The sequence below is a fragment of the Hyperolius riggenbachi genome, chromosome 6, assembly GCF_040937935.1.
Source record: "Hyperolius riggenbachi isolate aHypRig1 chromosome 6, aHypRig1.pri, whole genome shotgun sequence".
NCBI lineage: Eukaryota > Metazoa > Chordata > Amphibia > Anura > Hyperoliidae > Hyperolius > Hyperolius riggenbachi.
In genome coordinates, this window is record NC_090651.1 from 88,875,464 (window position 1) to 88,899,433 (window position 23,970).

General features: G+C 43.4%; 1 protein-coding gene across 2 annotated transcripts in view; it reads left to right on the forward strand.

Annotated features, from left to right (window-relative positions):
* Positions 1-591: 591 nt before the first annotated feature.
* BRINP2 (BMP/retinoic acid inducible neural specific 2) overlaps positions 592-23,970 on the forward strand; it is a 500,040-nt gene continuing 476,661 nt past the window's right edge. The window contains exons 1-2 of one of the 2 annotated variants that reach the window (XM_068239642.1): positions 592-1,410; positions 6,842-6,933. The gene's annotated coding sequence lies outside the window, so the exon portion shown is untranslated. The remainder of the gene's footprint in view (positions 1,411-6,841; positions 6,934-23,970) is intronic. The other variant, XM_068239643.1, reaches the window with a different exon arrangement.

Genomic DNA, 23,970 nt, shown 5'->3' on the forward strand with positions numbered 1-23,970 from the left:
CTTTAAGGTGTGCTAAGCAATAACTTCCTAATCTCAAAGCATGCCAGCTAAGAAAGTGATCAAACGTAACTGAGTTCTTGCATCAATATTTCATCCAGATTGGCATCAAAGAAAAATAATTGTCATTCCACTTTACAGCTCCGTCCCTTTTAACAGCACCACAACCTGCGCCGAGGAGGAATAGCTGTTCTGAATTGTTATTGCATGATCTATTATCTCCTGGGCGTCCTACTACATTAAGGAACAGGGATAGTAGAACAATTGGTTTCAAACTCAGCTACTTTAAGTGGAAATAAGAGACGTAATAGATTTGTAAATCCAAAGGCAGCTGCAGCACCCCCCCTTCCACCCCTCCCCTGCTGCAATTCTCTGTAAGATATTGTTCAGAGCTGATGCTCCAGAAAAAAAAAAGAGCTCAGAGTGGGTTAAAGCTCGGAGCCTGAAGTCATCCAATCAAGTGTCGCCCCAGGGAGGGATTGGGCCAATGGTCGTGCGGCGGGGGCGTGCCTTTCTGTGCCATTGGCTGCAGCGGGACAGGCATGCGATGGATGGAGAGAGAGAGTTTTCACACTGACTTGGTGCTGATGCTGGAGCTGAACTGGTGCTGATGCTGAGCTGGTGCTCGCGAGTGAATCCTGCAGGTAACACACTTAGGAGCCGAGAGAGAGGGAGAGACACACACACAGAGGAAAAAACTCAGGGGGATTTTATTGAAGGGGGAGAAAGAAAAGGAGGCAAGAAGGAGGAGAAATGGGAGGAAGAAGCACAGTTATATAAATCTCACTATGATGATTACACAGACTCTTGTAGATCGTCTGGCTGGATGATCATCAGCTTCATGCCAAGACAATGGGGAACAGACAGATCTTGATCCGTTGTAAAAAGAGATGCTGGAGGCTCCTAGCAGTGACCTTATAGGAGGGATGTATGCCGTGCTCCTCCACACATTCCCCACCATGATTGACATCTAGCAGAGCCCAGGACATGCCAACATCCAGGCACACATTCGCAAGCACACAGCTGATTGCCTTGCAGGGGGTGCCGGGGTGCCGTGCTCCTCATCCTCCTCTGTCCCCAGGTGACTTTTTGACCCGGACATCCAGCTTGTTGTTGGCCCCCCAGGATTCTCCTGCTCTGTGCTCTTGGATTTTTCCTCTGACATTGGCAAGAAAAGAAGAGGATTGATGATGTTCAGCTGATCTGCAGTTCCTGAACTTTCAATCTGGTATCTGGGAAAGTAGAAAGAATCGAGGACCAGCCAGTATCTACAGAGAGCTGTCGCTGGATCATTTCCTCAATTTGTATCTTATTTTTTTATTCATTTTCGTCTCTATGTGGGCAAAGCTGCAGCGGACATTTGATTGGCAGTGCCAAGGTGGTGAGGGGGCCCCCTTTGATATTGCCCTTTGGGTAAGTTGCTGCTTGAATGGTTTGCATGCTAAAAGCTTTATCTTGTTCTAGTGTTTGAAACAACAAAGGCAGCTGAATAGGCTGGCAGGGTTAGCATTTAAGTCTGCAAAGGAGATAGGATTCCCATCAGCTGTAAAGAGCTGGAATGGCTGGAGGTTAGAAGTGGATAGTTTCCAGTTGTAGCACAAACAAATGGTGTTGCATAGATGCTCCATAGGATGACACAGGAGTGTACGTGTTCATTATGTTTGGGCAACACTGCATGGCATTATTTATAGAATACTGAAGTCATTCTTGGGAAGGGGAAAGGGTGTAGAGCTGGCACCCTGGCTTCCACTTCACCTTTGCTTTGGTGGTTTCCTAGGAAGCCACAAAGACCCATGAATGGGTTAAACTTTTTTCCCTGCAATAATGCTGTAGGGCACGAGTCCATTGACCTGTTCCTTGCTAAAGAGACCCACAAGGCATTGCTCCATTAATCACTTTATCGCTGGGTTTTACGGTCTCAATGCACTGCAGAAAATCTAATAACCCTCCAGAACAGAGGTTGTGTTACCCCCCATAACTGCTAGAGGGTCCAGTGCTGCTGAATCCGTCTTCTGTGGCAGCGCAGGGGTATTTTTAGACTTGCTTTAGATTCATCTCAGAGTCTTAACTAGCAGGCCATTAACCGTTCCTCCTGCTTGGGTATTTAGACATAGGCAGTGCAGGGGGGGATGCACTTCTCCTGTTGGCCAGAATGACTTGAGGGACCCAAGCCCATCGCCAAAACAGGACCTCTTTTGTTAGTGCGGCTGTCAGTCACAGAGTGTTGGTGCACAAAGAGGAAGGATGTTCTGAGGAACACTATTGTGAACTCCTTAAAGAGCTCCTGCAGCAGCTTTGTTGTTTCACATAGCAAACTGGCCTTGTCCTCCTGATTAGCTCAGATTCATGTGTCCCTCAAAGATTTAGGAGGTTTGCCAACTCCAGAACAAGTCTTTGGACATCCTAAACAACCAGCAGAATTCAGTTGTCTATAATTACTTTAGCTAATAAGAGTCTCCAGTTCCATAATAACCACAGGCAAGTTTCTAAGTCTTCTCAAGGTGGGGCAAGGTCTAGACTAAGGGCTCTTAAAACTGTCCCCACGCCTTACTAACTGGGCATGTTCTGTGGATTCCCTCTCCAGGACACAGGTGGGTTAAGCACTGATTAAACCAATTAGCTATCTATTAGTGTGCTCCTTTGAAGAGATCTACCAAGCAGAAGCTTGAGGACAGGTATGAGAGCTCTACCATGTCAATCTCCATTTTAATAGACAGCTGCTTCAGTCCTGGGCAACCAGTGTTGTTCAGTAATGGAAAAAGGAGAGATTCAGTGAGGAATGTAAACATATCAGAGGTTCACCAGCATCAGCTAAGGCTCTTCATAGATATTGCTTCTATATACGAGTATATGCTTTTTGTAACACCTGAATCTGCTCTAGCTCAAGGTCTCTGAGGGCACTGCAGGCCGTTTTTGGAAAAATAAAAGGAAAAAAATGAATGAGCATGGAGATGACTTAATGTTCTTGATGAATGGCATCCTGTATGGAGCCACAGCTGTGCTGTCACGCTCCTGTAGGCAAATTAGAGTTCCCCCCTGTGCCCTCTGGCCACATAACAGGTTGTTTATGGAAAATTATAAAGGCACCAAGGCCTGTTTAAATGCTTTAGCTAAGTGACATCCCGCCATGCAGCTGAGGACTGGACGGCGCTGCTGTCTATAGGTTGATAAGCTTAATACCCTTTTTATACATTCTGGGATGGTAGTCTCATTTCAGTTCCATTGTAGGATTTCTTTTTTTTTTCCCGGTTATAAATTCATTGAGAATTTCCATTGGTGTACAGAGCAGCTGCAATATCATCTGATGGCTGGCTGGTACATTCTGGGCAGCGTTAGTGAGTTAGGGCAGGCTAGTTCTTGTCACATTTTGCATGAGAAAGGACTCTTGCAGTCACTTGGTACCCACACAGCCTTCTAAGCAGGGGAGGCTGGCTGTGGCGGTGCAGTGTAGGCACAATCAGTTCTAGACTTCCTTTGGTGTATTGATTACATTAAAACAATGATGTATCTGCCAGGGAAAACCTCCATTTATCCTGGAGCAGAAAGCATTGTGAGCGGCAGGGAGCGGAGTCGCAGCTTTTTCCTAGCAGTCGTTATTATACATTGGGTGTCATCTTCTTGACTCGGGGGAAGTGATTGATAGCAGCTCACATGCTTTCACTAACCCTCGCCTTTCCAGTAAAAGGCTGAGCCGTATGCCAGTGACACAATACAAGATTTCCATCCTACTGCTGAGATATTCTTTGAGCTTCTCAAGCAGCAGAATAAGAGCAAGGCTAAGGAGCGTTATGAGCAACAGAGACTCTTCAGCTGTAGAGGTGGTCATGCTGAGGTTTGTAGTTCCTCAGTGCCTAGTGGATTGCACGCCTCCACCCGAGGGCACTCTATGATAGGGAGTTATTCTGGGATTGTAATGTTTGCAGAACATGGTGGTATTTGTGCTGGTCTGGACTGGAGTTTTGAAGTACTCAACAAATGAAAGGCTGGCATTGGCAACGCTATAATTTCTCAAAATATATTGATATTTTTTCTTTGATGAGTGGATGGTATTGGAGAATTTTGTTTTCATCATTTGGTAAAACACTTTTAGTAGGGTTGATCAGTTGTACAAAGAGCAGTGGACCAGGAGTAGTGGTCCAAAATACCCAATCAGAGTTTAGTTCATTTTTGAACTTTGGTTTCGGGTTGGATGCTAGCCATTCATTACCCACTTTTACTGAATAAGCTAGTATGATAAGAGTTTTTCCCCATTTTTTTTTTTTGAGAGGGAAGGTTACATTTTTTGAGGACTGTACTCAACTGACCAAAAAATGCACATTTAAGTTAACTGCAGCAATAAGCAGTTGTTTTTAGCAATAAGTTAAGTTTCAGTGAAATTTGAATTGAGAATATGGAGGCTGCCATGTTGCTATCCTGTTTTTGAAATGTTACTTAGCTGGTACACTGATCTTCAGCAGTTTCTGAGCCACGCACCTGGAACAAATACACAACCAGTTGAGTTAGAGAAGAGTCACATCACCTGATCTGCGTCTTACTCGGGGCCAGTGATTCACAAGATATTAAAGGCAAAGGACAGTGGCGTAACTACAATTAAGGGGGCCTTCCAGCAAAACTTTGAAGGGGTCCCCCGATATTTACAGATTTGCCCGCTACAGTCTACAGGAGGCAATGAGGGAGCTGTTGAGGTTTCTTGGTGCACAACTTTGAGGTGATCAAACTCTTTTCATGTCTAGTCATTGAACAAGACTTTTTGAAAGTCTTAACGAAAAAATTGTGTGAACACTTGGAAGTACTGCTTTTTCAATAATTAAAACAAAATCTTCATGGTTACAGGGCACTAAGGTATATTTAACTATTACTGTGTTCTTTCCATTTAAAGCAATTTAGCCATCTTTAGTGCTTTTGTTTTATAGTCCCTGCGCTCTGGTGTTTATTACAGAGGTACCTACCAGCCAGATGACATTGTCTTTGCCCCCTGCAGTTTTCTCTTGACGTTCTTGCTTTGTGTTTGGTGTGATCATCAACCTGCTCCCCTTCTTTCTGTATTTGTTTCTGTTTGTAGCACAAGGATGGCTACATTTGGCAGTTTGACTGTATCCTATGCCAAGAGGAAACGCCTCTCAGTGCAAAACAAACACCTTGTTTCTGATGCCAGTATCTTAGTAAGCTCAGGCCATAGTTAGAGGAAGTGCTGGACTTTAATCTGCACTCTAGCAGAACCAGGGAAGAGGGCATTTCATTGACATTGATAGCAATTGTCAAGTTAAGGACCAACAATCAATTTATAAGCACATTATCAAACTACCAGCGCTTTTTGTGCTCACATGTAAACGGTTTCTGTAGCTGGAGTTAAATACTTATTAAGCATTTAAGAAAATGCCCCTTTTATTTCTTGGTGTACTCATTTGCTTAAACAATTATTGTGGTGTCATTAGGTTTTCAACAAAGAAATGAGTGTGTTGGAAGATGGAATACTGTAATAAGAAAACAAAAAGTGTTGTGAACTTTTCAAATTGTCTTTTTTCTCTCTATAGAATAGTTGCCACTATCGGTGCTCTATAAATCTTACTGCAAATATGCTTTGGGTCAGTGATTCCCACAGATGGGCCAGTGAAAGTCTAAAAGTGGCCACTAATGATCACATCTTTTTCATCCAATTTTACCAAAGCTATTTAGTATAAAAGTAAATTGAGTGAATATATCGAATTGATAATTTAGCCAGTTCCCTTTTACATATTACATAGAAAAAGTAAGATTGGATAAAAAAAAGATTGGATTATTAGTGGCCACCATAAGCAGTGATTATGTGTTTAGATTCTAATGCAAAAGGCAATAAGATACTTATTATAAGATAAGCGCACTAATAACTGTATTAACTTTCCCCCCAAATAACATATTGATGCAGCACAAAACCCTGCAGAATTTGCTACCTGATGAGCTTGAGAACCCGATTAGCTGCTTATTGTTTACAAGTGTTCCCCCTTCCGTATGTTGTATACACTGTACACCAGCACTTTTATTTCTGCACTGTGTTTGCTCCGCCATGACTTTCAAACAAACAGTAAGCTCCTGCAGGCCATTCTATATTTTAGCGAGCGTCCAACAACCCAGCTTCATAGTCCAGAAATGCACAAACCTATAGAAAGCTCATAGGCCTGAGACATATTGCTTGCCCTGGCTATGTGAAATGCCTTTAAAGAGAACCCGAGGTGGATTTGAAGAATATTATCTGCATACAGAGGCTGGATCTGCCTATACAGCCCAGCCTCTGTTGCTATCCCAAACCCCCCTAAGGTCCCCCTGCACTCTGCAATCCCTCATAAATCACAGCCACGCTGCTGACAAACAGCTTGTCAGAGCTGGCTGTGTTTATCTCTATAGTGTCAGTCTGCTGCTCTCCCCGCCTCCTGCAGAACTCCAGTCCCCGCCTGCATCCCTTCCCTCCCTGCTGATTGGAGGGAAGGGACGGGGGCAGGGACCGGAGCTATGCAGGAGGCGGGGAAGCATCTGAGACTGACACTACAGATGTAAACACAGCCTCACAGCACAGCTGTGATTTATGAGGGATTGCAGAGTGCAGGGGGACCTTAGTGGGGTTTGGGATAGCAACAGAGGCTGGGCTGTATAGGCAGATCCAGCCTCTGTATGCAGATAACATTCTTTAAACACACCTCGGGTTCTCTTTAAAGTTTTAAATAAAAATTGAATATTAATACAGGTTGGGATCTGGTGGCTTTGTGCACTTCTCCCCTTGCAAATCCTCCACTGATGCCCATTTCTGTGTGGAAGCTTCACTTACGTATCCACGATCTGTAACAATCTCTGATCATTGCTTTCTACATAGAATATCCCTTCTTCTGTCTGTGTGTGGCCGAGAAGCAGGAGGGAACAGAAAGGAGAGTACAGAGCGATGCTCAGACCTGATCTACAAGTCATGTAAGTAAAGCTATCACACAGGGATGCAGAGACATTAGTGCTGTTGTACAGATTATACAGGCTAAATGATGCTCAGACATGATCTACAAGTCATGTAAGTAAAGCTGTCAATTAGGACCACAGAGACAGTAGAGCTGGTGTAGAAGATATACAGACCGAGCCATGCTCAAACTGATCTAAAAGTAATGTAAGTAAAGCTATCACACGGGGATGCAGACATTAGAGCTGGTGTACAGATTATACTGGCTGAGAGATGCTCAGACCTGGTCTACAAGTCATATGAGTAAAGCTATCGCATAGGGATGCAGAGACAGTAGAGCTGATGTACAGATTATACAGGATGAGGGATGCTCAGACATGATCTACAAGTCATGTAGGTAAAGCTAACGCACAAGGATGCAGACACAGTAGAGCTGGTGTACAGATTATACAGTATGTTTAGGAGGATCTCATCAGGGCAGTAAAATCAGTAACGCTGATTCCCGTCAGACCGATGGGACGAACCGATTATTTCTTACTTCTTTGATAACTTTCTGATGCAATCATCTGAAAATCCATCCCGTTATCGTTTGAGTGCAGTTTGAGCATGTACACATGATGCAACTTCCTGCACAATTACCTGTCCATCTGATGGGAAATTGCATCGTGTGCACCTAGCATGAAAAACTGCTGATAGCAGTGTTAGAGCTGTGCTACAGTTATATCAGCATGCTGGATGTCACAGTGGGGATATGTAACATAACTGAAGGGCCATGAGTCCCTGTGCAGATCCTGGCCTTCCTCCAAGTATTGTACATTGTATTACCGGTAAAGAGCCATTACAGTGGCTGATGCAGGAGATTAGCAGCATTCTGAACCTCTGCAACTTCTATCCAGCAGACCTCATGTTCGACCACTGCTGGTGATCATCATGCAGACCAGGTGTAGCAGTCTTGATCTGGATTGTAAAACACAAGGGCGGGGGGAGGTGTTGAGTATGAAGGGGGCACAGATTCTCATGTGAAAAGATTTATTATACCAAAAGTAACACAATAGGAACACTGCCATGATTGGAGGTGATCAGATGGCCCGCTTGCAATGATCTTGGCCAGTAGCCCATCACTGATGAATGCCCCGCCTCTCTGCCACCACACTGCAGGGCTTGCATACTCCGGCCCAGGACAAAACTCTAAAATACTTCTAGGAATCACCCCCTTGTTCCTTTGGTTTTATTTAAGGCTAGACAATTACAGCTGGGAACTTAAGATTCTTAGTACTTTTATTTCAGAGTAGCAGTGTTATTGGTCAACCATCAGGCCAGATATGGCAGAAGTTTGATATATGAAATATTGTGTTCACATACATATAATAGGTATGCTGGTCCCAGAACAAAAAACATTGTAATAGTCTGTTTTCCAGTTTAGTTGCCACCTACGGTAGGTAGTATCAATATGAAAGCAATGACACTCTTACTGACAGGTTTTCAACTAGTCCATCTCTTCATGGGGGATCATCAATGCTTCCTTTATTTTCAATAGCAGTCCAGGAATAGCAATGGCATGGTCACTCGCAGAATAGAGTGCACATGAACAGGATGGCCAGTTGGCATATTTGTGTCCGTCCTTTTCAGAGTGCACTTTGAAAAAGAATAGAGCAAACTTTCAGAACACCCCATGAGGAGGTGGACTAGCCTAAAACCTGTTGGGTTCAGCCATGAGAATAATAATACCTATTGTAAGTGAGAGCTGCATATGAAAAAAGTAATTTACAATGCATTTTACTCTGAGACAAATGTATCTCTTGAGGCTCATACACACGTGCAAATATTCCATCCAACTATCATCTAAACTTGGTCTGTTGGATGATAGTTGGGTGTGTGTACCCTGGCAAAAGACAAGACATCCAACTGATAACAGGCGGATTGCCCAATCCAAATGAATGATCAACTGACCAACTATTGTGCAGGTTGGGCACGTGTGTACAAGTAGTTTGAATAACTTGTTGGTTTTGAATACGGACATGTTGGTGCGCACAGTATTTAGATATTTCAACGAGATGGTTGTCTAGTTGATCAGCGCGTGTGTACATACTTGGGGCTTGATTCACAAAGCGGTGCTAACCCAGTTAGCACGCCTAAAAGACTTTAGGCATGATAACCATTGCACCATGCGGGTGAAAAGTCAGTTTAGGCGTGATAAGTTTAGGCGTGATAAGTTTAAGCGTGATAAGTTTAGATAAGTTTAGATCGCGCGCAAAGTCCTGCATGCAAATCAGCACCATTAAACTCTATGCGAAGTGCACCAGACTTTGCTAGCGCAAAACTTTTGATCAGCTGTGCACTGCGGTGCTAACCCAGTTGGTGCTATCGTTATCACGCCTAAACTTATCACACCTAAACTTATCACACCTAAACTTATCACACCTAAACTTATCACGCCTAAACTGAGCTTAGGCGTGATAAAGGACTTTTCACCAGCGTGCTAACTGTTAGCACCGCTTTGTGAATCAAGCCCTTGGTATGTAAACAACAAGGTGTGCAGCTGATCATGACATGCAGTTGGTCATGCATTAAGTTTCACATGTGCATGAGCCTGTATATGTATACATGCATTTTAAATGATACATGTTTTAATTTTAGTGGTCCTTTAATGTTGATAAAACAGGCAGCAGTTACCAGCAGAGCTAGATAAACAACAACGGCTGCCTAGGGCCTGGAGTGAGTCTAGGGGCCCAGTGAATGCTAGCCCCCACAAATCCAACTAAAAAAGCCAGGTGACCATCAGCACCGGGCAAAAAGTACTATCTTGCCTAAGACCCCATTTCATCTTTTTCTGGTTACCAGAGACAACAGTTTGCCCACTATATCTGTCTTAGAAGCAGAGCAGCGGTACTGCTGGGCCACACCCCACGGGGGTACTTTGTACGGCTGCCACCATCAATACTATGTTGGAGTTCTTAACTCTTATCTGGGAATTTCATTGGTACTCCAGTTTTCCAATGTCACAATTAAAACCTATACAGTATCTGCACGTTTAAATTGATCTCTAAGCCGGTGGTAAACACTGACTTTTATAATGCTTGGAGACACTGCGGCACAATGTTTCAGTTATTGAAAACATGCCCTGGATTTATTCGGGGATGTCCCCCAGGCAGAGTCAGGTGTGGTGTCTCAATGTTGGGCATGCTGGGAGCTGTGGTGCATCAAACGGGTGTATACGAGGTGATGTGGTGCCTCTGTGTGCCTATTGGGTGCTGTGCTGGGCGCGGTTATGCTTTTAAGGGGGCATGCAGGGAGCTGTGTGTCTTCTATAGAGGAATGCTGGACGTTGTGGTGCCTCAATGGGAGGCCAGTGGGAGGATGAGGGAGGGTCCACTAAAAGGTCAGGGAATACTATGGTGGAGCTGCCAGATAACCTTGCAGCAGACCAGACTATTCAGCACAGAAGCCAGGTAACTGTGGCTAGTTAGGTTTAAGTGATACTGCCTATTTACAGTATGTGATGTGCTGCATTTTTTTGTATTAATGGAGAGGGAGCTCTCACCCAATATTTTCCTGGGCAGGCCTACTAAGACCACTGTTAAGTTCATGTAATTTTAGCTCCACCCATGATCACACCCACATTCTGGTGCGTGGCCACACCCATTTTCCATCTGGAGTGGCCAAAAGTGCCCCGGATCTCTTAGGATCCTAGCAACACCCCTCATTATATATATAGAGATGCAACACAGTGTTTCCTGCTTGTTTTATTGTAAGTAATCTTAATCATCTTTACTGGAGCAAACCTTTTTGTAAAAAATAAGACAGCAGACTGTAAACACAGATTTGTGTCTTACTATTGCTTAGAAACTCTGTGCAGGAGTGATTAGCTGGTCTGGAGGTACAACCATTTACTGGTCATAGTTTAAGGCTAGGCACCCACTGCCAGATCATTAATTGCAGTCGCTTAGCGCTTTTGCTAGCATTTTGTACAGAGATTTAAAGTGTACCAGAGCTGAATAATTGTAAAGATTTTATACATACCTGTAGCTTCCTCCAACCCCATTCACTCCGATCGCTCCCACGTCGCCGTCCTCCGCTGCCAGCAGCTTCGGGAACCGGGTCCCCGCACTTCCATCAGTCGGAGCCAGTCTAACATAAGAAAAGTGCGCTGTTTGCTCATCTCTCCAACAGCTGCTGGAGAGATACATAGAGGGCGCACTTCTCCTGCATAGCTGGCCGTGACTGACGTCAGTGACGGGACCCAGTTCCCGAAGCTGCGGGCAGCGGAAGACGGCGGCGTGGGAGCGATCGGAGCGGATGGGGCTGAGGGAAGGCCCAGGTATGTATAAAATCTTTTTAAATATCCAGCTCTGAGTCCCTTTAAGAGCAATATCTGGCAATTTTTAAAACTATTTTATTTTAGTGCTTGTGTTTGCAGAGTGATTTGCCATCGCAATTGGCAATATCCCTTTTTGGGGGGTTTGTGTAGTAAAATTGCTGCAAAATCGCTTTTGTACAGTAAATGAAAAGCATTTTTGCAGCGTTCCTATCTTTCGTATTGGAGCGCAATCGCTCCAAAAATGCTGCAGGCTCCAGCGATTGCGATTTGTTTAATCGCAAATGCTCCTGTCGGTTTGCCCCAAATGACTTTCATTAGCATAGTGCTTTTATAAACGCCAGCGATAGTTTGCGGTCCCACATGCTGCTAAAATCACTTTAGTGGGCCATAGCCCTTATAGTATTTTGTTTCTTTACAAAGGAACTTGTTCTCCTATCTGTAAACAATGAACTGATGAGTAGACACATCTTTGCGGCTTAAGCGACATGCACAACGTCAATAAAAATCATCTGAAACAATAATTAGTGATTATTTTGTTTGACAATTTTGGAAGAATTGCTGTTTGCCTAATTCCAAGTAGCTAGTCCTGTTCTGTGGAGAGAGGAGGAGGAACAGAAAGCAACTTTGTAGGGTGCATTATATCTGGAGGTTCTGTAATAGGGGTAGACTAACAGGGAGCACTAATTAGGGACAAAGGGTGACACGTGGAGTGAGGCACCTTTATACAGAGAATGGGATCTAAACATAGGGTGGATTCATAGGCAAACGCAGGGAGGGATTACAGCTGCCCAGAATCCCCCCTCAGACCAGGGCTGGTGCCGTGTCTGGGGATCAGTGGACACTTCCTTACCAATGTTTCGGCTGTCCTCATTATTATCTGTATCCAAACTGCTTCTGATCAATCCTGTTGTTGATCAGGAGCAGATTGGACATTTGGGAAGTAATTGTCAGGTCCTGTCAGTCGGATGGGAAATTGCATTGTGTGTACCCAGCATGATGCTGTGCATCACTGAGGGAGACCTTTCAGGAATCCCCCCCTTGAAAATCCTGGGTTTTCCCCTGGGATTATAATAAAAATTGTTGTTAGTTTCCTCTAATTCTGCTTCATTCTAGCGGTATTTTCTATTTATTATTGGTGTGTGTGATAATAAATAGCCAATTACAATATGTGTTTTATCTACACTAGCACTGCATATATTTCAAAGTACACCTAAACTGAAAGGAATGTGGCGGCTGCCATATTTATTTCCTTTCAAAAAATACCAGTTGCCTGGTTGTCCTGCTGATCCTCTGCCTCTAATACGTTTAGCCATAGACCCAGAACAAGCATGCAGATCTGATGTTTCTGAGTGAAGTCTTAGGGCTCATTTCCACTATAGCGAATCCGCATGCGTTGTCCGCATGCGGATTCGCACAGCCAATACAAGTGCATGGGCCTGTTTCCACTTGTGCGTTGTACGGAGCGTTTTTGTGTGCGGGGAAAATCTGCATGGCAGAGCCGTCAGAATTCGCTCCCCGCACACCGCAAAGCGAATCGCATACAATGTATCTAATAGGGAAATCGCATGCGATTTTGGCATGCGTTTTTCCCCGCGATTTCGCATGCGATTTCGCATAGGAGGTGATGTTAATTTACACAGGCAGTGACATGGTTAAAATCGCCCACCTACTACCCTATGCGAAATCGCATGCGAAATTGCGGGAAAAAACGCATGCAAAATCGCACCCGCATGCGATTTCGTCTGCGGTGATTTCCCGGCGATTCCGCACCGCACAAGTGGAAATGCAGCCTCACTGGTTTAGCTGCATGCTTGTTTCAGGAGCAGCTAAAGAGATCAGCAGCAGAGCCAGGCAACTGGTATTGTTTAAAAGAAAATAAATATGTCTGCCTCCATATCCCTTTCAGTTCAGGTGTCTTTTAAAACTATAGTGGATATAAACTGAGAAAACAGTATATTTTTTATTTATTTATTTTTACCCTTCATTTGTATTGAAAATGCATAATATAAAAAATGATTGGGGAAAAAGTAGTGACCCTTTGGAAATGGAAAATCCACTTTTTATCATAAAACTGCCAATAATGTAGATGTGTGACACACACGTTTTCCATTTATTTATTTTTTGCTCTTTGGTGTCATTAAAATTATATTTCTTTTTTGATCTACAGCCAACTCCAAAACTGACCGTTACGGTAACTCCAATTCTTCTTCTTTGTAACTTTGGCAGGATTATTCTGTGTAGGCTGTTTGGAGCACTGTTGCCATAAAGCTGTCTGTAAACTTCTATCCTACCATGAGGGCAATAAGTTGCAGGAGCCATTGTAAAGCCTGGTACACACTTTCAATTATGATTGGCCAATCACTGACCGATTTTGCCACGTCTATGCAGTATGAGAATCAACTGATATTGCATATTATGAGCAGAGTCTGCAGGTAAACCCTCAAACTACATAGAGGTGGTAACATTGGTCAGTGATTGGCCAATCATAATTGAAAGTGTGTACCGGGTCTTACTAATTATTTTAACTTCTTGACTAGTAGCAAAATATTATTTTAAAACAAAATTGTTTTAAAAACAAAATAATCAAGCTGCCTGAAATAATGCTTGGCGCTTATTCATTAAACACATTTTTATTTCTTTCTTAGCAAAAGTGAATTTCCCTTTTAAAACGTTATCTCATGTGTTATGTGCTTAATTTGGGGGCTTATCATCACTGTGATGTTTATTCACATTTTATCGGTTAGCGGGCTTACAAGAGAAAGGGGTTAGACACAGGACTGGCTGGAAAGACTCGTGAACCTATTTAGTAGGTGAGCTATTTCAATTATACCGTATTTTAGCAGAAAACGTATTTGTTTGTTTTGATTTCAGCTTTATCTATGATAGGCCATCAACAGCTTGATAAAATGAATACAGACATTTGTAAAGGGTACCTGAACTCATATGTGACATGATGAGATAAAAATGTGTATGTAAAGTCCCAAGCCTACATAGAACTAGACTGCATTCCTTTTTCTCACTGTAAGGATTAAAGGAATACTGTAGGGGGGTTGGGGGAAAATGAGTTGAACTTACCCGGGGCTTCTAATGGTCCCCCGCAGACATCCTGTGCCTGCACAGAGGCGCTCACTTCTGCATCTAGACCCATTGAGTTATACTCCTGTTTGCCTGATGAAGCAGGACCACACCTGCGAAACGCGTTGCACTAAGTGGAGTTAAATAAAACGATTTTTGTATTGATATATTGTGACTCAATTGAGTTCTATATTTTTGAGGGAGGTAAGTCCACCTGAACATCCCCCTCTTTTAGACGGTTTTTAAACATTTTTATTCTACTCTGGCGCCTCTGTACACCAAGCCTTGCTGAAATCTTGATTCCACCCTCGGTGGAGGGGTGCTACCCCGTTTCCTATCTACAGAGAGCGACATCTTAATAACCTGAGTGGGGTCAGGTTCTAATACTCCCCACCTGCATTTGAAGTGGTTGCCTATGGGTAACCCATGTTTGTGAGTATTTCTTAATATTTTGCTTTAAACCACAACCAACTTAACAATACTACACCATATTGGGCTCTCGATTTCTCTTTGTTCTTCCAAGCACTAGGAGTGATCCCAGACACTTTGCAATTTCCCGCAAATGACCTCTTGTGGGCAGCGATGAGCAAAAATTCCAATATTCTTTTCGTATTCACTTTCACGAAAATAATGTAAAATGTGCTGTTTTCTACATTGGAAAGAAAAATTTATTTTCCTTGACCTTATTGTAAAAATACAATGTATTTTTGTGAATATTTTCTCAAAATCGAAAATGGCAATTTCGATGTAAACATGAATTTGGCTAAAATTCGCAAGCAACACTGCCTGTGGGTCCCAGGCCTTAAAGAGACACTGAAGCGAAAAAAATATATGATATAATGAATTGGTTGTGTACTATGAATAATTACTAGAAGATTAGCAGCAAAGAAAATATTCTCATATTTTTATTTTCAGGTATATAGTGTTTTTTTCTAACATTGCATCACTCTATAATATGTCCAGATTACACAACACTCAGCATTCAAAATGAGTCTTTCAGAGCAGTCTGTGAAGTAATAAACTCTCCTTTGCTAGAGGAAAAGTAAACAGTTCAATTACAGTTGAGATAATAAAAGTCAGATAACAGCCCTCTCCACGACCAAGTTGGTCGGAGAGCTTAATAGCTTTTTTTGCATAGAGATAACAACTGGAGTTTCTCAACTCTTCCTGCACTGGAAACAATTAGACTGATGTATCTGATCTTAATGGTTTTTTTCTTAGCTGTACTACACATACAAATCATAATATCATCATTTTTTTTTCGCTTCAGTGTCTCTTTAAGTAATGCTCACAGATAACTAATTACAAGCCATAAAACTCTTGAGTGCCACATAAACACTTCTCAGTGTATTTCTGAGTGCAGGTCAATAGGTCAAGATGGGAGCTGTGGGACTATAAAAGACTGTCATTCAGTTGAGACAATAAATACAAAACATATGTTTTTAACTTTTAAACACAAAATAAAACAGTTGGATTTTAGAAAGGTGCTATTAATAGTAGGACCATAGAAAAATACCATTGTTTATTCCCTCAGTTTATTTTCAGTCAGGTTTGATTTAAAATGCAGTTATGGCAGAAAATAATGTCGATGTTTCATGCATCATTACAACAAAGATTACAGATCTTATAATAGGCCTAACAAGCCAGACAGAATATAGACATTACATAATTTTTATGGTTCACTTTCTTAGCACAACATCAAACCTGTATTTCAGCTTTGTCTACACTGTGATTAATCCAGCAACACTGACCCATTCACCCTAATAACAATGGCTGTTTACTTTCAGCAATGTAATAGCTGCCACAGGACTTAGGTCACACTATGTCTGCTGAGCCATAGATGGGAGCCTGAACTGCAGGAGGTAATATGATCTTTCAAGTGTCAGGAGAGATGGGCATTCGCCTGTGATTAAACTATCTCATAATACCCAATCAAGCTAGAAGCATTTGATCTTTTTTTACTATTGTCCCTATGGATTATTAGGTAGAATTTGCGATAATTCAGGCTGGAGCGAGCTTGAGATGTCTCTCAGGGCACCACTGCTGAATATATGCAAATTAACCATTGTACCCTTAGAAGCTAAACACACCTCCAGAACCGCTGGAATGCAATGATGTGTCAGCTTGTTAATTTGTACAGAGCCATAATAATCCAACATGCATACAGGCTGTTTCGGATTGTTTGATCCTCATCAGTGCATGGCATGATGAGGATCAAACAATCCGAAACAGCCTGTGTGCATGTTGGATTATTATGGCTCTGTACAAATTAACAAACTGACACATCATTGCATTCCAGCAGTTCTGGAGGTGTGTTTAGCTTCTAAGGGTACAATGGTTAATTTGCATATATTCAGCAGTGATGCACTGGGAGACATCCCAAGCTCGCTCCAACCTGAATTATCGCAAATTCTTTCTGTTTTAAGAAAGCAAACTTTTGTTTTTCTTAACATCTTAGTAAGGGGGCTTTTAGGACCATTGTAGTCCCTTACACACCCCAATGAGTTCTGGGTCACCATGAGCTTGCTGGTTAGTCTGATTATTAGGTAGCAAGTAAATAGTTTTATTTCGGTAGGTAATGTCTTCAACCCATGGAAAAAATAGCCAGGTGTAAGGATCCTTTTTTTTACATTTAGCAACATTTTTTTTTACAACTTAGCATATTTGCGCAACACCTTCAACCAATACATGAGGCTTCACTGAAACTCTCTTGTGTTGTGAATCCAGGGGTTCCCAAACGTTTTGGATCGAAGGCCGGGTTAACATATTTCAGACTGCTGAGGGGCCAGAGTGTACGGTACATAAAATTATCTATTTGTGGACCACCAATATTTAAAGATGTAGCTGACCGCATCTATAAGTAATACATTTTGTGTATGGGGGCCGGTAAAAAAGCCTCAGGGGGCCGCATTCGGCCCACGGGCCTTAGTTTGAGGACCACTGGTCTAATCTATCAAAGCATAATTTATACAAACCAAAAGAACAGGCAAAGAGTTCCCTCCTACTCTAAATCACAAATACTCCCATTCATTAAGCATATATGTAAAAAGGGTGCAAAGGTCATTTTGGCTCTGGAAATAGCCGCTAAAATTAAAGGGGCACTATTGCTAATTTGATCTTTTTCAGACCCTTTAACATACATGTCTCTTTGTAGTAATGTTATGGCACAGTATATAGTCCAATATAAATGTAATTGTTCACTGCCACTAATGATTTATAGCCAGGCAGTCACGTCAGTAGCTTTCCCTTTCCGACGCCAATGCAGGACTATACCATTGTATAGTAGGGAGGCATCTGTCATTGATGGTAAGAGCTGCCGTTATTTGAATCCCCTCTGGGCAGCTTATTTACTTTTCTCCGCCTTGTAACTGCACTAATGTGCAGTTACTCTGCTCACAGCAGCTGCCGTAAATCGTAGGACGCAGCCTCCTCCGTACAGCGCTGGCTGTGTGCGCTGTGTGGTGATTCGCTGCCCAGCCGCTAAGGACCCCTTTCACTAAGCTGGCAATGAAACGAACACCTATTGTTGTCCGTTTCTATGGCAACCCGATCGGCTTCTGCACTGCGTAGTCCTTGTCGGCCGGGCAGCGAATCGCCACACAGCGCACACAGCCAGCGCTGTACGGAGGAGGCTGCGTCCTAAGCTTTACGGCAGCTGCTGTGAGCAGAGTAACTGCACATTAGTGCAGTTACAAGGCGGAGAGAGGCAAATAAGCTGCCCAGAGGGGATTCAAATAACGGCAGCTCTTACCATCAATAACAGATGCCTCCCTACTATACAATGGTATAGTCCTGCATTGGCGTCGGGAAGGGAAAGCTACTGACGTGACTGCCTGGCTATATATCATTAGTGGCAGTGAACAATTACATTTATATTGGACTATTTACTGTGCCATAACATTACTACAAAGAGACATATGTATGTTAAAGGGTCTGAAAAAGATCAAATTAGCAATAGTGCCCCTTTAAGCAGGTGAAATTAACGATATTCTACTATTAGGTTCTACAGTATGTAATAATGACAGTAAAATACTGGAACTTTTTCAGATATTTTACTGTCTCCTAACCTGACCCTATTGCTTGCTACACAGCCGAAGCAGTTAGGGCACCTGTATTTTGCTGACCTGAGTAAGCGGGCAAGCACCCACGAAAACATTGTCAATTTTATATGCTCAAATAAAAGACCTTTTTTTTTCAAGAGACTGGTCAAAATTCTTCATCTCTGTTTATAAGATCAACAGCTTTATTAGCCTATCTTTTATGCATTGGGCACCTCCACCCGTTTTAGTTGTTTGTCATACCTCTTTAGAGGTGACTTTTTTTAGTTAGTCCTAAAGAACATTTGGATTGCGACTGACCAGTTCCTGTTACAGACCTATAAAACCGAGCGGGGATGCTTCATTTTCGGTCTGCTCTGATGGTGGTTGCAAGGATTTGCAACCCACCTTTGTGAGTATACACATCCTTAGCATTTTGCTTTTCGGAATCTTGCACGATTCTGCCCCATTGGGCTCCTGGTCTTCTTTTGTCTTTTAGATAAGCCTCCGGTTGTTACAATCACAGGGGTTCTTACAATCACAGGAACCATTGACATAAGCTACCCTTTGAAATCAGATCAGGGACCAAGAAGCAGAATTTTCAAATGTTGTGTCTCCACCTTCTCTACTGATGATGATGGTTGTACATTGTCAACGGACGCATGGACCAAAGAGGTGTCAACCACTTTACAAACTGCAAGAATTGTGTCAATGAAAGAACAGAATGGGATTGCACGGGGGCGCTCGCATGTCAGCAATTCGAATTTTAAAGGTGAAGATCTGTGCGGCTCCTAACTGAGATGCTTTATAGCACATTATATTGCGAAGATATTGCTAAGACTCTTAAACTGCTACAATGTATTACATAAGGGGCAGAAGATATACTGCTGAGTCTAACATCACCGCGTTTTGAAATGTACAGGACAACAGCATGAAGCTGCGTGAGCTGAGCGGAGTGATGTGTTCTTACGAGTCCCCTGTGCTGCCGTGTAACCAGTCATTTCAGTTCCCGCAGGGCACAGATGGGAACAATGTCACAGCACTAAGTGCCCACCGTTGTAGCAGAACATCCCTACGTGCTTTCTGCATATCAAGGAAATTGTACAACCTGCCTTAGCAGTGTTAAACCACAGCTGCAGCCTGCGGCATTTCAATCCACCCTTTTGATACCTACATGTTAGGTAACCCTGTACCAGGCACCAGGGCCTGGCGCCTGGTAGAGATGGAGATGATGAACAAGATGCACTTGAAAGATCATCCTCCTAAAATCTCAAAAGTTGTGTAGCTTATTTTTTTTTTATAAGTCGTTTGATTAGCTGGTGTCAACTAAATCCCTGTTGAAGTACCTGATCAGGGGCTCAAAAATAGCCCGTGGTGCAGGAAGTAGCTGTCATTGCTGCAGGCTGAAATATTCTCAGAGAAATTAAGTCTGTGTCATCCTCTTTGTGGCCTTGAACAGTATCGTGATGTAATCAACATATATATCCTGTTTCAGTGTGCCAATAATGATACTCCGTGGGAAAATTAGACCCCAATGATACTTGGAGTTTTTTCATGTCTGTCATTGTGCACATCCTGTAACATCCTGTAATCCTGCGTGTGGCTGGAATGGTTAAGGGCTCTGCCTCTGACATGGGAGACCAGGGTTCGAATCTCAGCTCTGCCTGTTCATTAAGCTAGCACCCAGGGCCGGATTTGTACTTTTTACTGCCCAAGGCCAACTATACCGTCTGTTTGGTTGTTATCTCTGTGTGTCCCAATGAGAATTCTCCTTACTCTCCATCATTGGATGCCACAGACAATAACTATTTTAGTAATATGCGTGTAGATAAGTTATGTTTTCCTTAAAGGGGAATTTCAGCCTAAACAAACATACCGTCATTAAGTGACATTAGTTATGTTAATTAGAATAGATAGGTAATATAATTTTTTACCCATCCTGTTTTAAAAGAACGGGCAAATGTTTGTGATTCATGGGGGCTGCCATCTTTGTCATGGGGGCAGCCATCTTTTTGGTTGAAAAGAGGTGACAAGGAGCAGGAGACACAGGTCCAACTGTCCTGTGTCCTGATAACCCCTCCCAGCTGCACACGCTAGGCTTCAAATGTCAAATTCAAAATGTAAAAAAAAAAAATTTGCACCAAAACAGCAGAACGAGAGCAACAACATCAGAAATACCATCATGCTTTGCACAGCATCAGGGAAAAAAAGCCCGGGCAGTTTTCTTCTGTGCAGCTAAAAATGAGGCTTGGATAAGAGAAACAAAGTTCTGATGCTGTGAAACTGTTAAAGAAACACCAGGCCTTTTCAGTGCTGCTGAGTCGATTTTTAGTCCGGAGGTTCACTTTAAGAACTTTTATGTTATGTTTGCCATCTCTTTAATGATGTACCCATTGTGTCACCATGAGAGTTAGGCTGATGTGTACCTGCAGGACAGAGCTTACAGGTCTTGCAGGGATGACAAAAGTACAGGACAGATAGTTCAAAGGTTAAAGCTGTCCTTGTAGATAGGGATGGCTCCATAGAATAGCTTTACTGCCCCTCACTGAGCCGCCCCTAAATTTCTGGTGCCCTAGGCCATGGCCTACGTGGCCTTGCCAGAAATCCGGCCCTGCTAGCACCTATTCAGTAGGAGACCTTTGGCAAGTCTCCCTACCACTGCTACTGCCTATAGAGCGCACCCTAGTGGCTGCTGCTCTGGTGCTTTGAGTCTGCCAGGAGAAAAGCGCGATATAAATGTTATTTGTCTTGTCTGTAACTCCCAGATAGTTGTACCTAAATTTAAAATCTGAATTTGGCCAATCAGAATAAACAGGAAGTGCACCAGTTTGGCCCTACTCTTAGCTGCATACAGTTAACATTGTTCTTCATGCCTCCGTAAAAGCGCCGAGTGCGCGAAACGGCTGTCAGGCAACGCAGTGCCCTGCACCCACTGCCACCGTTCGTCGCGTTATGACTAGGGCTTGATTCACTAAAGCATGATAACTCAGTTATCATGTGTAAAGGCTTTGCAAATGAGCATGCAAAGCATTATGCGTGCGAACAGTTTGCGCGTTAAGTTTTATCGTGCGAACGGCGTTACGCTTTGCGCGCTAAGTGCAGAATGCCATTGAAAGCTATGGCGCTTCACGCAATCATAGGATAAAGTTTGGCAATGAAATCAGCAATGGTGCTTAACATGTGAATTAATGTAATAAGGCGCATGCAAAGTTTTTAACGCGCGCCGCGTAATGTACTGTATACAGTAATAATTCATTATCTATATACCGTTCGCGTGATCTGCAGGGACTTCACGTGATAATGATACTTAGCACGTGATAATGGTACTTTGCGTGCGAAGCGTAACGCCGTTCGCGCGAAGTCATACCTTTACACGTGCATGATATCACGTGCAAAGCTGCTTATCACTGTCGTGCTAAGTGTCAAGCCCCGGGTATGTGCACTTATCCTATCCATCATTTTGTATGCACAAGCTGTACACCTTTTTGATGTTGTAAAGCCCCATTAAAAGCCAATAGCAGCAGTGCCGACCTCCATCTTCATCTTCCATGCACTTTAACATTTTACTCCACAACCGAGTCAAGTCTTTGTTCGTCCATCCTGGTCTGGTATGCTGGCTCCTTCATCAAAATTCAGAGGGTCATCAGCTCAGCAGAGAGAATTATCCAATTTCACCTTATAGACCTCATCTAAAACACCAGACTGTGCTTGCAGGGGTCCCCAACCCCCGGTCCGTGGCCCACTACTGGGCCGCCGACTGCGGTGACCTGGGCCGTCTGACTTGAATTCACAGAGACGCTAGTCTCTGCAGGAACCAGGATGCTGAAGAGAAACAAAGCTGTCTGTAGCCTTTCTTACTGCTGCCACCTGGTGTCAGTAATTTGTAAAGCAGAATGTTTTTTGTCTAAATGGACACTGGGTGGCAGCAGTGCGAATGACGCTCTGGTTTCTTGCCAGCCACAGAGTATGCACAGAGGTAAGCAGCTGAGGCAAAAAGTTAATGTAAATAGAATGGAAGGGAAGGGTAGACGTGAGTGAGTGGAGGAGGTAAGGGTAAAAACAAATGTGAAGAGGAGGAAAGTGTATAAGTGAATGTGGGGAGGCAGATGAGGGCAGGAAAGGCTGGAGGTGACTGCACCAGTAGATAGGGAAGCCCAGGCAGTACCCCCTCACCTTCTCTACCTGCACACCAAATGTATCTTGTGCATTGCTCCATACTCCACCAGTGAGCACTGCCCCATCAGCAAATAAAATAAAATCCAAAGTGCTGAGGGTGATTTAGGTTGGTGGCTAGGGGCTGGGGCTTCCAGGGCTTGCTTATGTGCTGACACTGTCCATAGAACAGCACCCCAGACACCCCCCCTCCGCGGTACCACACGCGCACGCACACACCGGTCCTTTGAAAAACTGCCTGATGTCGAAGCGGTCCTTGGGTCAAAAAAGGTTGGGGACCACTGCTCTAGAGCAACTTAAAGTGCAGGTGACCACTCCTACCTAGGCCATACCTTCCTCAGCAAGCTCCAATCAGGCCAGAGGTACTGGGCCATCTCTGCCATGACCACAAGGCGTAGGATCACTTTTTTCCCTGCAGTCGGTAGACTCTTGAATTCTGTCCACGCCCCTATTACCTCTGCAATCGCTAATCCTAGCCCCCCCTCCCCCCATCCCTAGTCTGTAGCTGTTCCAATTGTTACCTTCTTGCTACAGGTTGCTCTACTATTACTGTTTTTAACATCTGTAACAAGTTGGTGTTTTCTGTAAATCTGCATCGTTTTACTTACACTGTTGTATTACTTTCACTGTGCCCTGCTGTTGCCAAATCCAGTTCTGGGCACGACCCAGTCATGCTTGGCGAGATAAGATCAATTCTGACTCGAATTAGCATGTCATTGGCCATCTTGGTAAACGAGGACACGCGGCATCGGGGCATAATAGAATAGACCCCAGTGAAACGCTGTTACAGAACCCCTATTCCACCTGTAGTATAGTGTGTGTGTGTGTGTGTGTGTGTGTGTGTAGTGTGTGTATAGTGTGTGTGTGTGTGTGTGTATAGTGTGTGTGTGTGTGTGTGTGTGTGTGTGTGTGTGTGTGTGTGTGTGTGTGTGTCTATATATACTGTACATAGGTTTGCAGCAGCAGAACACTTCGGAACAATTCCCTCAGTAGCAATAAGAGGACAGTGAAAATGTCTATTTCACAATCCATTAAATTTTCCATCGCTACCTGGTGCCTCTGACACTAAACTGCCCATATAGAGAGGCGCCTCTGACACAGTGACTGTCCCTGTCCCCTACATCCATAGGAAGGCAGCCGCCTCAGGTGGGGAGCGATGCAGCTAAATATATGACTGTGTCTCCAAGTAGGGGCTCGCGCTGTTATCTGTTTCTGCGCCACAGGGGTCAGCAGTCTAATGCATTGTAAATCACTGCAGGCCGCAACCAGATTAAAAATGTATCCTCTAGCCATGAGAGGGATGCAATGCTTGTTTTTGCCCTCACCTTGTGCTTTTTTAAAAGCACTCACCCCTCCGCCGTGGCATACAGTATTGGCAGATGCTCCATTTGTACATAAGAATGCTTTCAGAGACTCATAAAACAAAAGTACCTTCTTCATACATTAAAGTTAGC